At 46.1% G+C, this 16,137-nt stretch overlaps 1 protein-coding gene across 2 annotated transcripts in view; it reads left to right on the top strand.

Moving 5' to 3' along the window:
- The first annotated feature begins 6,367 nt into the window (after nt 1-6,367).
- The window catches only part of FERRY3 (FERRY endosomal RAB5 effector complex subunit 3), a 62,605-nt gene continuing 52,835 nt past the window's right edge, over nt 6,368-16,137 (top strand). For both annotated transcript variants that reach the window (XM_073567792.1, XM_073567793.1), the window contains exon 1: nt 6,368-6,537. The gene's annotated coding sequence lies outside the window, so the exon portion shown is untranslated. The remainder of the gene's footprint in view (nt 6,538-16,137) is intronic.

Here is a 16,137-nt window from a genome sequence, read left to right on the forward strand (position 1 = left end):
ACCATCCTCGGGTCTCGCCAGCTTCGGCAATGCTGGATGGTGAGAGTTGGGCTGGGGGCCTCCCGTAGCTCCCCAGCCCAAGAATCGATCCCCTCTCGCGCCGCAGGTGATCGTACAGCTGGATGGCATGCACAGGAAGTGACGTACACCGCCAGGTCAGAAGGCGCGATGTCACTTCTGCCTTGCGTTCCACGGTGGAACGCACCGCCATCTTGGCAGGAAATTTAAAAAAAAAAAAAAAAGCTTCAGGAATGGCGCCATGAAGCTTCTTACTGAGGGGGCATAATCTCTTCCGATTGAAGAGGGAAAGAAACGCTGGATCTCGGTTCCTATATAAGGACCCTGATGGAAGACTCCATAAGGTAGGACCAAGGTCTGCATGATGGATGCGTCTTCCTTGAGAGCTGCTTCTGCAGAGCCCAGCGCAGACCCTGGCCCAGTGAGTACACTTGGAGACGGGTATATCGTCTTTGGTTCAGGACCCATTCTTATGGGATCCCCCATTCTTCTCCCTTTCAGGGAGACAAGGATCCTGCACCAAAAACAAAGGAAAAGTTACAAGCCGCAGATGCGCCATCTGTATTAAAAAAAAAAAAAACTCCCCTCCAATTCCAAAAAACCCTGTGCCAGTGGTGCACAGAAAAAAATGTCCGGGAGGAGCAACCATCCCTGATGGATGAAGTAAGAGGGATGGTGCGACAGGAGATTCAGTCGTCCCTGGCTACCTTCTCCCAGTCATTCACAGGAGGGCCCTCAGCCTCAAAGAAGAGGAAATATGGCCCTGAGGACATCTCAGACTCAGAACCCGAATCATCGGTTTCTGGGGATTGGAGGGAAGAGGGTGAACTAACCCCAAACCAGAAAGAGGACGATAGGAAATGTTTTTTTTTCCTCAGAAGACATGGAAGAGCTACTATCGGCAGTCAGGAACACAATGGGAGTTGAGGAAGAGAGGCCATCCTGCTCAGTCCAGGATGATCTATTTGGCGGCCTGAAATCTAGGAAGAAAATGGTTTTCCCTATCCATGATAATGTCCGGAATCTAATCCTGGAGGAATGGGAGTTCCCGGAAAGGAAGTTGAGTATCCCAGGCGAGATGAAAGATCGGTTTCCGCTGGATGAAGAGACCGCAAAGTGTTGGACTGAGGTCCCTAAAGTAGATATCCGGGTGGCCAAAAAAAAAACTACACTACCTTTTGAAGATTCCTCTCAACTCAAGGACCCTCTTGACCGCAAAATGGATAGTTTACTGAGGAAGTCCTGGGAAGCTTCAGCGGCCTCCTTAAAAATAAATGTTGCATCCGCCTGCGTAACACGAACCCTGTACCTCTGGCTTCAGCAGTTAGAGGACCGTATCAGAAGTGGAACTCCGAGAGAAGATCTTCTATCCTCTTTACCACTTCTTCAGAAGGCAGCAGACTTTTTGGCGGACTCCTCGGCGGAGTTGGTCCACATAGCGGCAAGAACATCAGCACTCTCCAACACTACCCGAAGGGCTCTGTGGCTGAAAATGTGGAGCGGGGATACTCTATCAAAATCCAAATCATGGTCTATTCCATTCTAAGGCGAATACGTATGTGGCCCGGCACTGGACGAATTACTAGAGAAGGTGGCCAACAAGAAGAAAAATTTCCCGAACCAAAACCGCCCAAGAAGAAGCCCTTTCACCCATCCCAGGCTCAGACCACTCAATACAGGGGAAAAGGGAAAACGGGGCGATGGAGTTACCCAAAAGGGGGAAAAGGCAGAACTATTCTTCACAGCTCTCGTTCAGACAGAGACAGGAAATGACACCAGGCAGGTAGGGGGCAGGATTGCAAACTACTTCCCAAGCTGGCAGGAGATAACTTCGGATCGGAGAATCCTAGACTCAGCCACATGGGGAGTAAAAATAGAATTTTCCTCCTCCCCCCCTCTCAAAGTCTGGAAGTAACACGTCTCCCTTCAGCAAAGCTTCAAAAAATTCTGCATTCAGAACTCCAACAGATGCCATCATCGGCAGTAATCTCACCAGTTCCAGAACCGGAGCAGAGTGAGGGCCATTACTCTCGGCTGTTCCTAGTAAAAAAGCCAAGTGGGAAATACCGGGTCATCATCAACCTAAAGAAGCTAACCAGCATATCCGGTACCAATGCTTCAAGATGGAGTCAATAAAGACCACAATACCATTGATCGGGAAAAATTTTGCCATGGCCACTATAGATCTCCAAGAGGCCTGTTACCATGTACCCATCCATCCGTCCTATCAGCGGTATCTGAGGATCGCAGTCGCTCTAGACGAAGAAGTGCACCACTTCCAGTTCAAGGTTCTGCCCTTTGGAATATCATCAGCACCCCAAACATTTACAAAAATAATGGCAGAAGTGGTAGCATTCTTCAGGAAACAGGACATAGGTGTCGTTCCTTACCTGGACGACCTTCTGGTCATGGCTCCCTCCAACACCATTCTAAGAGAGCACCTTCGATCAGTTCTGCAGACCCTGGCATCCTTAGGCTGGATGGTAAATTGGGAAAAATCAGTCCTGAATCCCTCAACCAGGAAGGTCTTTCTAGGGATCCTCCTAGATTCCCAGAGCCAGATATTGTTTCTTCCGCCCACCGGGCAGGTAGGCGTAAGATCAAAAGTTTGGATGCTAAAAAAAATCATAAAAGGGTGACTATAAGATCGCCATGTCAACGATAGGGTCAATGACGTATTACATCCAGGCGGTCCCCTGTGCCCAGGCTCACTCAAGAATACTTCAAAAGTTTATTCTATCCCGCTGGAACAGAGACCCTCAATATGAGAATCTCTCAACCTCAACATGTAAAGCTGTCCCTCAACTGATGGCTCAACCAGGGAAACCTAGCAAAAGGGACGCCCTGGATACAATATCCTATGACGTCAATTACAACAGATGCCAGCAAGTGCGGTTGGGGAGCAGTATCATCTCAAGGAGTCTATCAGGGACTCTGACCCAAAAACATGGAGAATCAGTCTTCCAATTACAGAGAATTGAGAGCAGTAGAAGAAGTCCTAAGGGCGGCGGAGCCATTAATCCAGGGAACCCATGTCTGAGTTTACTCCAAAAACATGACCACCGTAGCCCATCTATGTCATCGGGGCAGCACAAAATACAACAGAAAATGCAACAGATCTCGGCAAGAATATTTGATTGGGCAGAAGGTCATCTCCAGTCCCTATCGGCTCTCCACCTGAAGGGATCTGACAACTTTGAGGAAGACTTCCTGAGCAGGACAGACAGACCCGGGAGAATGGAATCTGGGTCAGAACTATCCAGATTGCCCCTCTCTGGCCAATAAGGAGCTGGTTCGGAGCCCTAAGGCTAATGAACTCAGAGGGTCCTCTGATCCTACCTCTGGACTACGACCTACTACATCAAGGTCCCATCTTCCACCCGGCCCTCCGCAGCTTAAGCTTGGCAGCCTGCCTTCTGAAACCACAATCATAAAAGCCAGTAGGCCTCTCAGATGCGGTGATATCCACCTTACAAAGGAGTAGGAAGCCGATCACAAGCCCTATATATTCCAAAGTATGGAAAACCTTCTCGGCATGGTATGGATCCACTCCCATTGATCCCTTCCACCCAGATTGGGCAAGGATCTTAGACTTCCTACCAGGGCTGTGGAGTCGGTAAGCCAAACCTGCGACTCCGACTCCTCAATTTCCCTTACACCGACTCCAACTCCGACTCCCACATATATTGCTTATATTTAAGTGAAAAATGTATTGTAGTACAATGTGAACATCAGACATTTAATCATTTTTATGATACAATAATCAAGATATTTAGATAGAACATAATATCTATTTATCTATTTGGAATCTATTGACAGATTTGCAGTGCAGTGTTTCTTTATTCAACCATTAAAGGTCACATAATAAAGGACGGGCAGATAACATGAGGCATGTGGGGAAAAAAGACGGACGACAGCCTGGACCTGTTGAAGCGTCTGTGTACGCGAAATGGCTGTGGTCCGTCTTTTTCCCTGCATGCCTCATGTTATCTGCCCGTCCTTTATTGTGTGACCTTTAATGGTTGAATAAAGAAACATTGCACTGCAAATCTGGGTGCGTGCCGCATCTTTTTCCTTCTGTTACAAATATATATATATTATACAGTATATATACTGTGTGTGTGTGTATATATATATATATATATATATATATATATATATATATATATACACACACACACACTGTGACTTATCTCGGCTAAGATAAAGCCTAGATCCTCAGGCTACAGTCACACTATGAGCGTAGCCAGGATCAAACCTGGGGGGGGGGGGCAGAACTTCATACTATTCTGCAGAATTTCATACTGCACACCTCAGCTGCTGCAGAACCTCATACTGCACACCCCTACACTTGAAATAAAAAGCCTGCACCTTAACATGTGAATGTAGTCTATTTATTCCAACTATCAATTGATGTTGATGTGTTACTGAAGACGAGCAATGCCTGACCTGGGCGTCCTTTTGGGCAGCTATGAGGTGTACCTGACTGGTGCTAAAAAAAGGAGTGTTAGTCTGTGTGCTACCCGGCTTTCATTCTTTTTGGTACAGATACGATATGGATAGACAGATATGGATAAATGGATAGATAGAGCAGATTTCTAATCTGCTTTTGCTATTGAAAACATTATCTATGAGCTCAAAAACCTTTCAGGTGATGCGGTTTTTGAAAAAGCTGATCTGCTTTTGCAACTGAAAAACGTATCCTCAAAAAACGCAGGAAAAACGCTGTGTGTGAATGTAGCCTTAGATCAGGAATAGAACAGTCATTTATAGGACATTTCATAACTTTCCCAAATTCCTATGAAAAAATATTCAGCACATTCTGCATTGAACTACTGTACCCAATTTATGATATATTTTAGGAGTCGGAGTCGGTCTATTTTATACTGACTCCAACTCCGACTCCGACTCCACCAAAATGAGCACCGACTCCACGACTCCGACTCCGACTCCACAGCCCTGCTTCCTACAGGAGGACGGCTTATCCAAGGGACTAAGACCAAGTACCTTGAAAGTCCAGGTATCAGCCCGGAGTTCCTACTTCGACCAGAATCTAGCAAGACCATCGATGGATAAGGAGATTCATGTTAGCCGCCTCCAGAATCTGTCCAAACAAATCCAGTATGGTCCCAGCTTGGGACTTGAATGTAGTACTAAAGGGTCTAACGATCCCTCCATTTGAACCTATCGACCAGATCAGATAGATAAACTATCCTGGAAAACAGCGCTTCTCGTAGCCATTACAACGGCAAGATGGATGGGCGAGAGTCAGGCTCTATCCATCAGAGAGCCTTATCTAAGAATTCTGGAATTACACTTACCGGTAATTGAGTTTCTAAGACCTTCCACGGGCAATTTCCCACCGTAACGATGATGTTCATACTTGATTCGTGTAAATAAATAATAAATCAAGCATTCACTCCATGTGGTCCTTGGAAAACACTGGGGATTAGGGGAGGGCTATTTAACCTCTTGTTTCCTGTCCCTAACCTCCTGTGTGCTGTCGTCAAAGGTCTTAGAAACCCAGTTACCGGTAAGTGTAATTCTGTTTTTTAGGTCACTGCAACATTGTAATAAAATGCAATAACAGGCGATCAAAAGATTGTATCTGCACCAAAATGGTATCGATAAAACAGTCAGCTCAGCGCACAAAAAATAAGCCCTCAACCAATCCCAGGTCACGAAAAAGGGAGACGATACAGGTCTCGGAAAAGGACGACAAAATCAAAAAATGTTTAAAAATCTAAATAAAATCACTTAAATAAAAAAAAAAAACGTCAAACCTAAACATGTTTGGTATCTAGGAACTCGCACTGACCTGGGGAAACACAATACCAGGTCCATTTTACCATGTAATGAGCGTATGGTGAACATCGTGGAATTGCACTTTATTTATTTTTTTTTGCAATTTCACTGCACTTAAAAAATGTTTCCAGCACATTATACAGGAAAATCAATGCTGATTGTTAAAAAAAAATACAACTCGTCCCGCATACAACAAGCCCTCACACGGCCATATGGACGGAAAAATAATAAAAAAAAAGTTATGGCTCTGGGAAGAAGGGGAACGAAAAAAAAACCGAAAATGGAAAATTGCCTGGAGTTTAAGGGGTTAAATGCAATGAAGGTGCAAAGTCTACCCTTTATTATGAAAAAAAAAATATGACACCCTTCTTGGATTAGTTTTTTTTTTTTTATAATAAATATTTATCACAGCATTGACATAGATTTTTTGCAGCCTGAAAGTCAGCTCTGGGTTCCAAAAATCTGCTGCCTGTAATAACTGATGCGAACACTAGATGGTGACCAAGAGCTGATCTACTGATGATGCGTTCCAGTCCACCGGCCTTGTTTGGTCTCACTGGCCACCCGTAGTCTGCTCAGGTTCATCCGGAAACAATGAAACATGGCTCCTGTCAGCTGTTCCTGGGAAGATGCTGCGGATGTGAAATAGCCGCGGACCGGGAGGAGACGGCGCCGTATTGTAAACACTGAGGAAAGCCGGAGTCTGTGAAGCAGGTACTGGGTGTAGTAAGTGAGGGCGGACGCCAGCTGGCGCTGTAATGCTGCGGGGGATTCGTGTTAGTGACGCAAACCAGGAACTGTCAATCAAAAATGGCGATTTACCAATGGTGGACGCTGTCCACAGCCAGAGGGCAGTACTGAGCCGCTTATACAGCCCTGCTGACAGTGCTGAGCAACTCCCTGCAGGTGGCGGCCATGAGCTGCAGTTACCTCCTGTATTATACCCCAGAGCTGCACTCACTACTCTGCTGGTGCAGTCACTGTGTACATACATTACATTACTGATCCTGAGTTACATCCTGTATTATACCCCAGAGCTGCACTCACTATTCTGCTGGTGCAGTCACTGTGTACATACATTACATTACTGATCCTGAGTTACATCCTGTATTATACTCCAGAGCTGCACTCACTATTCTGCTGGTGCAGTCACTATATACATACATTACATTACTGATCCTGAGTTACCTCCTGTATTATACCCCAGAGCTGCACTCACTATTCTGCTGGTGCAGTCACTGTGTACATACATTACATTACTGATCCTGAGTTACATCCTGTATTATACCCCAGAGCTGCACTCACTATTCTGCTGGTGCAGTCACTGTGTACATACATTACATTACTGATCCTGAGTTACCTCCTGTATTATACCCCAGAGCTGCACTCACTATTCTGCTGCTGCAGTCGCTGTGTACATACATTACATTACTGATCCTGAGTTACATCCTGCATTATACTCCAGAGCTGCACTCACTATTCTGCTGGTGCAGTCACTGTGTACATACATTACATTACTGATCCTGAGTTACATCCTGTATTATACTCCAGAGCTGCACTCACTATTCTGCTGGTGCAGTCACTGTGTACATACAATACATTACTGATCCTGAGTTACATCCTGTATTATACTCCAGAGCTGCGCTCACTATTCTGCTGGTGCAGTCACTGTGTACATACATTACTGATCCTGAGTTACCTCCTGTATTATACCCCAGAGCTGCACTCACTATTCTGCTGGTGCAGTCACTGTGTACATACATTACATTACTGATCCTGAGTTACCTCCTGTATTATACCCCAGAGCTGCACTCACTATTCTGCTGCTGCAGTCGCTGTGTACATACATTACATTACTGATCCTGAGTTACATCCTGCATTATACTCCAGAGCTGCACTCACTATTCTGCTGGTGCAGTCACTGTGTACATACATTACTGAACCTGAGTTACATCCTGCATTATACTCCAGAGCTGCACTCACTATTCTGCTGGGGCAGTCACTGTGTACATACATTACATTACTGATCCTGAGTTACATCCTGTATTATACCCCAGAGCTGCACTCACTATTCTGCTGGTGTAGTCACTGTGTACATACATTACTGATCCTGAGTTACATCCTGTATTATACCCCAGAGCTGCACTCACTATTCTGCTGGTGCAGTCGCTGTGTACATACATTACATTACTGATCCTGAGTTACATCCTGTATTATACCCCAGAGCTGCACTCACTATTCTGCTGGTGTAGTCACTGTGTACATACATTACTGATCCTGAGTTACATCCTGTATTATACTCCAGAGCTGCACTCACTATTCTGCTGGTCCAGTCACTGTGTACATACATTACATTACTGATCCTGAGTTACATCCTGTATTAGTCTCCAGAGCTGCACTCACTATTCTGCTGGTGCAGTCACTGTGTACATACATTACATTACTGATCCTGAGTTACATCCTGTATTATACCCCAGAGCTGCACTCACTATTCTGCTGGTGCAGTCACTGTGTACATACATTACATTACTGATCCTGAGTTACATCCTGTATTATACTCCAGAGCTGCACTCACTATTCTGCTGGTGTAGTCACTGTGTACATACATTACTGATCCTGAGTTACATCCTGTATTATACTCCAGAGCTGCACTCACTATTCTGCTGGTGTAGTCACTGTGTACATACATTACTGATCCTGAATTACATCCTGTATTATACTCCAGAGCTGCACTCACTATTCTGCTGGTGCAGTCACTGTGTATATACATTACATTACTGATCCTGAGTTACATCCTGTATTATACCCCAGAGCTGCACTCACTATTCTGCTGGTGTAGTCACTGTGTACATACATTACTGATCCTGAGTTACATCCTGTATTATACCCCAGAGCTGCACTCACTATTCTGCTGGTGTAGTCACTGTGTACATACATTACTGATCCTGAGTTACATCCTGTATTATACCCCAGAGCTGCACTCACTATTCTGCTGGTGCAGTCGCTGTGTACATACATTACATTACTGATCCTGAGTTACATCCTGTATTATACCCCAGAGCTGCACTCACTATTCTGCTGGTGCAGTCACTGTGTACATACATTACATTACTGATCCTGAGTTACATCCTGTATTATACTCCAGAGCTGCACTCACTATTCTGCTGGTGCAGTCACTGTGTACATACATTACATTACTGATCCTGAGTTACATCCTGTATTATACCCCAGAGCTGCACTCACTATTCTGCTGGTGCAGTCACTGTGTACATACATTACATTACTGATCCTGAGTTACATCCTGTATTATACTCCAGAGCTGCACTCACTATTCTGCTGGTGTAGTCACTGTGTACATACATTACTGATCCTGAATTACATCCTGTATTATACTCCAGAGCTGCACTCACTATTCTGCTGGTGCAGTCACTGTGTATATACATTACATTACTGATCCTGAGTTACATCCTGTATTATACCCCAGAGCTGCACTCACTATTCTGCTGGTGCAGTCACTGTGTACATATATTACATTACTGATCCTGAGTTACCTCCTGTATTATACTCCAGAGCTGCACTCACTATTCTGCTGGTGTAGTCACTGTGTACATACATTACTGATCCTGAATTACATCCTGTATTATACTCCAGAGCTGCACTCACTATTCTGCTGGTGCAGTCACTGTGTATATACATTACATTACTGATCCTGAGTTACATCCTGTATTATACCCCAGAGCTGCACTCACTATTCTGCTGGTGCAGTCACTGTGTACATACATTACATTACTGATCCTGAGTTACCTCCTGTATTATACTCCAGAGCTGCACTCACTATTCTGCTGGTGCAGTCACAGTGTACATACATTACATTACTGATCCTGAGTTACATCCTGTATTATACCCCAGAGCTGCACTCACTATTCTGCTGGTGCAGTCACTGTGCACATACATTACATTACTGATCCTGAGTTACATCCTGTATTATACCCCAGAGCTGCACTCACTATTCTGCTGGTGCAGTCACTGTGTACATATATTACATTACTGATCCTGAGTTACCTCCTGTATTATACTCCAGAGCTGCACTCACTATTCTGCTGGTGTAGTCACTGTGTACATACATTACTGATCCTGAATTACATCCTGTATTATACTCCAGAGCTGCACTCACTATTCTGCTGGTGCAGTCACTGTGTATATACATTACATTACTGATCCTGAGTTACATCCTGTATTATACCCCAGAGCTGCACTCACTATTCTGCTGGTGCAGTCACTGTGTACATACATTACATTACTGATCCTGAGTTACCTCCTGTATTATACTCCAGAGCTGCACTCACTATTCTGCTGGTGCAGTCACAGTGTACATACATTACATTACTGATCCTGAGTTACATCCTGTATTATACCCCAGAGCTGCACTCACTATTCTGCTGGTGCAGTCACTGTGCACATACATTACATTACTGATCCTGAGTTACATCCTGTATTATACCCCAGAGCTGCACTCACTATTCTGCTGGTGCAGTCACTGTGCACATACATTACATTACTGATACTGAGTTACATCCTGTATTATACCTCAGAGCTGCACTCACTATTCTGCTGGTGCAGTCACTGTGTACATACATTACATTACTGATACTGAGTTACATCCTGTATTATACCTCAGAGCTGCACTCACTATTCTGCTGCTGCAGTCGCTGTGTACATACATTACATTACTGATCCTGCGTTACATCCTGTATTATGCTCCAGAGCTGCACTCACTATTCTGCTGGTGCAGTCACTGTGTACATACATTACATTACTGATCCTAAATTACATCCTGTATTATACCCCAGAGCTGCACTCACTATTCTGCTGGTGCAGTCGCTGTGTACATACATTACATTACTGATCCTGAGTTACATCCTGTATTATGCTCCAGAGCTGCACTCACTATTCTGCTGGTGCAGTCACTGTGTACATACATTACATTACTGATCCTGAGTTACATCCTGTATTATACCCCAGAGCTGCACTCACTATTCTGCTGGTGCAGTCGCTGTGTACATACATTACATTACTGATCCTGCGTTACATCCTGTATTATGCTCCAGAACTGCACTCACTATTCTGCTGGTGCAGTCACTGTGTACATACATTACATTACTGATCCTGAGTTACATCCTGTATTATACCCCAGAGCTGCACTCACTATTCTGCTGGTGCAGTCACTGTGTACATACATTACTGATCCTGAGTTACATCCTGTATTATACCCCAGAGCTGCACTCACTATTCTGCTGGTGCAGTCGCTGTGTACATACATTACATTACTGATCCTGAGTTACATCCTGTATTATGCTCCAGAGCTGCACTCACTATTCTGCTGGTGCAGTCACTGTGTACATACATTACATTACTGATCCTGAGTTACATCCTGTATTATACCCCAGAGCTGCACTCACTATTCTGCTGGTGCAGTCACTGTGTACATACATTACTGATCCTGAGTTACATCCTGTATTATACCCCAGAGCTGCACTCACTATTCTGCTGGTGCAGTCACTGTGTACATACATTACTGATCCTGAGTTACATCCTGTATTATACCCCAGAGCTGCACTCACTATTCTGCTGGTGCAGTCACTGTGTACATACATTACTGATCCTGAGTTACACTGGCGTAACTACCGGGGTAGCGGCCGAAGCGGTTGCTTTGGGGCCCGGCCCATATAGGGGCCCGGGTCCCCGGCTCCGATTGGCGCTACCCGGTAGTGCAATTTAATTAAGTACATTACTGCGGCGCTCCGGCGGGTGCTGTGGGTGGCCAACGCTGTCTTGGGGTGCCCGCCGGCCCAGTGCGTGTAGTGTAGGGCAGGGGTCCCCAACCACCGGGCCGTTGCAGTGCCTTTGCCGGTCTGCGGACACAAGGGGAGTCGGCGGCGGTGCAGCAGCTGATACTCATCGGTCCCTGTCGGCGCGGCGGCTTCATCCAGCGCTGAGCGGTCAAGTGTACCGCTCATTTAAGGTCCTGAATATGGACGCCACTCATCTCCCATAGTCGTGGCATCCATATTCATAGACCTTAATGAGCGGTAGCATGTGACCGCTCCGCACAGGAGCTGAAGCGCCGCGAGATGCAGGGAGGGAAGTTCAGCGACGGGAAGGAAGGTCAACGATGTGAGGGTAAGTATGATGGGGGAGCCGAGCGGAGCCATATATACAAGGGAGGGAGAGTGGGAGCGGAGCCATATATACAGGGGAGGGAGGGTGAGAGTGGAGCCATATATATATATATTAGCTGAAGAGCCCGACACTGCCCGGGCATAGAAACTAACTGTGGTTAGTTATAACAAATTATAATTATCCTCAATCCCATTGTCCCGTGCCCATATACCCATCATACATATCCACGATCCCATAGGCCCGTGCCCATATACCCTTCATACATATCCTCCATCCCATAGTCCTGTGCCTATATACCCATCATACATATCCTCCATCCCATAGTCCCGTGCCCATAAACCCATCACACATCCTCCATCCCATAGTCCTGTGCCTATATACCCATCATACATATCCACGATCCCATAGGCCCGTGCCCATATACCCTTCATACATATCCTCCATCCCATAGTCCTGTGCCTATATACCCATCATACATATCCACCATCCCATAGGCCCGTGCCCATATACCCATCATACATATCCTCCATCTCATAGTCCCGTGCCCATATACCCATCACACATCCTCCATCCCATAGTTCCGTGCCCATATACCCATCATACATATCCACCATCCCATAGGCCCGTGCCCATATACCCATCATACATATCCTCCATCTCATAGTCCCGTGCCCATATACCCATCACACATCCTCCATCCCATAGTTCCGTGCCCATATACCCATCATACATATCCTCCATCCCATAGTCCCATGCCCATATACCCATCATACATCCTCCATCCCATAGTTCCGTGCCCATATACCCATCATACATATCCTCCATCCCATAGTCGAGTGCCCATATACTCATCACACATCCTCCATCCCATAGTCCCATGCCCATATACCCGTCACACATTCTCCATCCCATAGTCGAGTGCCCATGTACCCATCATACATATCCTCCATCCCATAGTCCCGTGCCCATATACCCATCACACATCCTCCATCCCATAGTCCCGTGCCCATATACCCGTCATACATATCCTCCATCCCATAGTCCCGTGCCCATATACCCATCACACATCCTCCATCCCATAGTCCCGTGCCCATATACCCATCATACATATCCTCCATCCCATAGTCCCGTGCCCATATACCCGTCATACATATCCTCCATCCCATAGTCCAGTGCCCATATACCCGTCATACATATCCTCCATCCCATAGTCCCGTGCCCATATACCCATCACACATCCTCCATCCCATAGTCCCGTGCCCATATACCCGTCATACATATCCTCCATCCCATAGTCCCGGGCCCATATACCCATCACACATCCTCCATCCCATAGTCCCGTGCCCATATACCCATCATACATATCCTCCATCCCATAGTCCCGTGCCCATATACCCGTCATACATATCCTCCATCCCATAGTCCCGTGCCCATATTCCCGTCATACATATCCTCCATCCCATAGTCCAGTGCCCATATACCCGTCATACATATCCTCCATCCCATAGTCCAGTGCCCATATACCCGTCATACATATCCTCCATCCCATAGTCCAGTGCCCATATACCCATCACACATCCTCCATCCCATAGTCCAGTGCCCATATACCCGTCATACATATCCTCCATCCCATAGTCCCGTGCCCATATACCCGTCATACATATCCTCCATCCCATAGTCCAGTGCCCATATACCCATCATACATATCCTCCATCCCATAGTCCAGTGCCCATATACCCGTCATACATATCCTCCATCCCATAGTCCAGTGCCCATATACCCATCACACATCCTCCATCCCATAGTCCAGTGCCCATATACCCGTCATACATATCCTCCATCCCATAGTCCAGTGCCCATATACCCATCATACACATCCTCCATCCCATAGTCCCGTGCCCATATACCCATCATACGCATCCTCCATCCCATAGTCCCATGCCCATATACCCGTCACACATTCTCCATCCCATAGTCGAGTGCCCATATACCCGTCATACATATCCTCCATCCCATAGTCCCGTGCCCATATACCCATCATACATATCCTCCATCCCATAGTCCCGTGCCCATATACCCGTCATACATATCCTCCATCCCATAGTCCAGTGCCCATATACCCATCACACATCCTCCATCCCATAGTCCCGTGCCCATATACCCATCATACATATCCTCCATCCCATAGTCCCGTGCCCATATACCCATCATACATATCCTCCATCCCATAGTCCCTTGCCCATATACCCATCACACATCCTCCATCCCATAGTCCCGTGCCCATATACCCATCATACATATCCTCCATCCCATAGTCCCGTGCCCATATACCCATCATACATCCTCCATCCCATAGTCCCGTGCCCATATACTCATCACACATCCTCCATCCCATAGTCCCGGGCCCATATACCCATCCTCCATCCCATAGTCCCATGTCCATATACCCATCACACATCCTCCATCCCATAGTCAACCATTATGACATCATAATGAGGGGCGGGGCTTGCAACCTATGATGACATCAGCGTCGCCATGGCAACCATTATGACATCATAATGAGGGGCGGGGTTTGACACGCACACAGTTTCCCCAGTATATAGATAGGGGCAAAATTGTTTGGTGAATTGGAACGCGCGGGGTTAAAATTTCGCCTCACAACATAGCCTAGGACACTCTCCGGGTCCAGATGTGTGACGGTGCCAAATTTTGTGGCTGTAGCTGCGACGGTGCGGATGCCAATCCCGGACATACACACTTTGAGCTTTATATATTAGATATATATATATATATAAGGGAGGGAGGGTGGGAGCGGAGCCATATATATATATAAGGGAGGGAGAGTGGGAGCGGAGCCATATATATATATATATATATATATAAGGGAGGGAGAGTGGGAGAGGAGCCATATATATATATATAAGGGAGGGAGAGTGGGAGCGGAGCCATATATATATATAAGGGAGGGAGAGTGGGAGCGGAGCCATATATATATATATAAGGGAGGGAGAGTGGGAGCGGAGCCATATATATATATAAGGGAGGGAGAGTGGGAGCGGAGCCATATATATATATAAGGGAGGGAGAGTGGGAGAGGAGCCATATATATATAAGGGAGGGAGAGTGGGAGCGGAGCCATATATATATATAAGGGAGGGAGAGTGGGAGCGGAGCCATATATATATATATAAGGGAGGGAGAGTGGGAGCGGAGCCATATATATATAAGGGAGGGAGAGTGGGAGCGGAGCCATATATATATATAAGGGAGGAAGAGTGGGAGAGGAGCCATATATATATATAAGGGAGGGAGAGTGGGAGCGGAGCCATATATATATAAGGGAGGGAGAGTGGGAGCGGAGCCATATATATATATAAGGGAGGGAGAGTGGGAGAGGAGCCATATATATATATAAGGGAGGGAGAGTGGGAGCGGAGCCATATATATATATATAAGGGAGGGAGAGTGGGAGAGGAGCCATATATATATATAAGGGAGGGAGAGTGGGAGCGGAGCCATATATATATATATAAGGGAGGGAGAGTGGGAGCGGAGCCATATATATATATAAGGGAGGGAGAGTGGGAGCGGAGCCATATATATATAAGGGAGGGAGAGTGGGAGCGGAGCCATATATATATATAAGGGAGGGAGAGTGGGAGAGGAGCCATATATATATATAAGGGAGGGAGAGTGGGAGCGGAGCCATATATATATATAAGGGAGGGAGAGTGGGAGAGGAGCCATATATATATAAGGGAGGGAGAGTGGGAGCGGAGCCATATATATATATAAGGGAGGGAGAGTGGGAGAGGAGCCATATATATATATAAGGGAGGGAGAGTGGGAGCGGAGCCATATATATATATATAAGGGAGGGAGAGTGGGAGAGGAGCCATATATATATAAGGGAGGGAGAGTGGGAGAGGAGCCATATATATATAAGGGAGGGAGAGTGGGAGCGGAGCCATATATATATATAAGGGAGGGAGAGTGGGAGAGGAGCCATATATATATATAAGGGAGGGAGAGTGGGAGCGGAGCCATATATATATATAAGGGAGGGAGAGTGGGAGAGGAGCCATATATATATAAGGGAGGGAGAGTGGGAGCGGAGCCATATATATATATAAG

Source organism: Dendrobates tinctorius, unplaced genomic scaffold (assembly GCF_039654945.1).
Source record: "Dendrobates tinctorius isolate UK_male_01 unplaced genomic scaffold, ASM3965494v1 ptg000020l, whole genome shotgun sequence".
Lineage (NCBI taxonomy): Eukaryota > Metazoa > Chordata > Amphibia > Anura > Dendrobatidae > Dendrobates > Dendrobates tinctorius.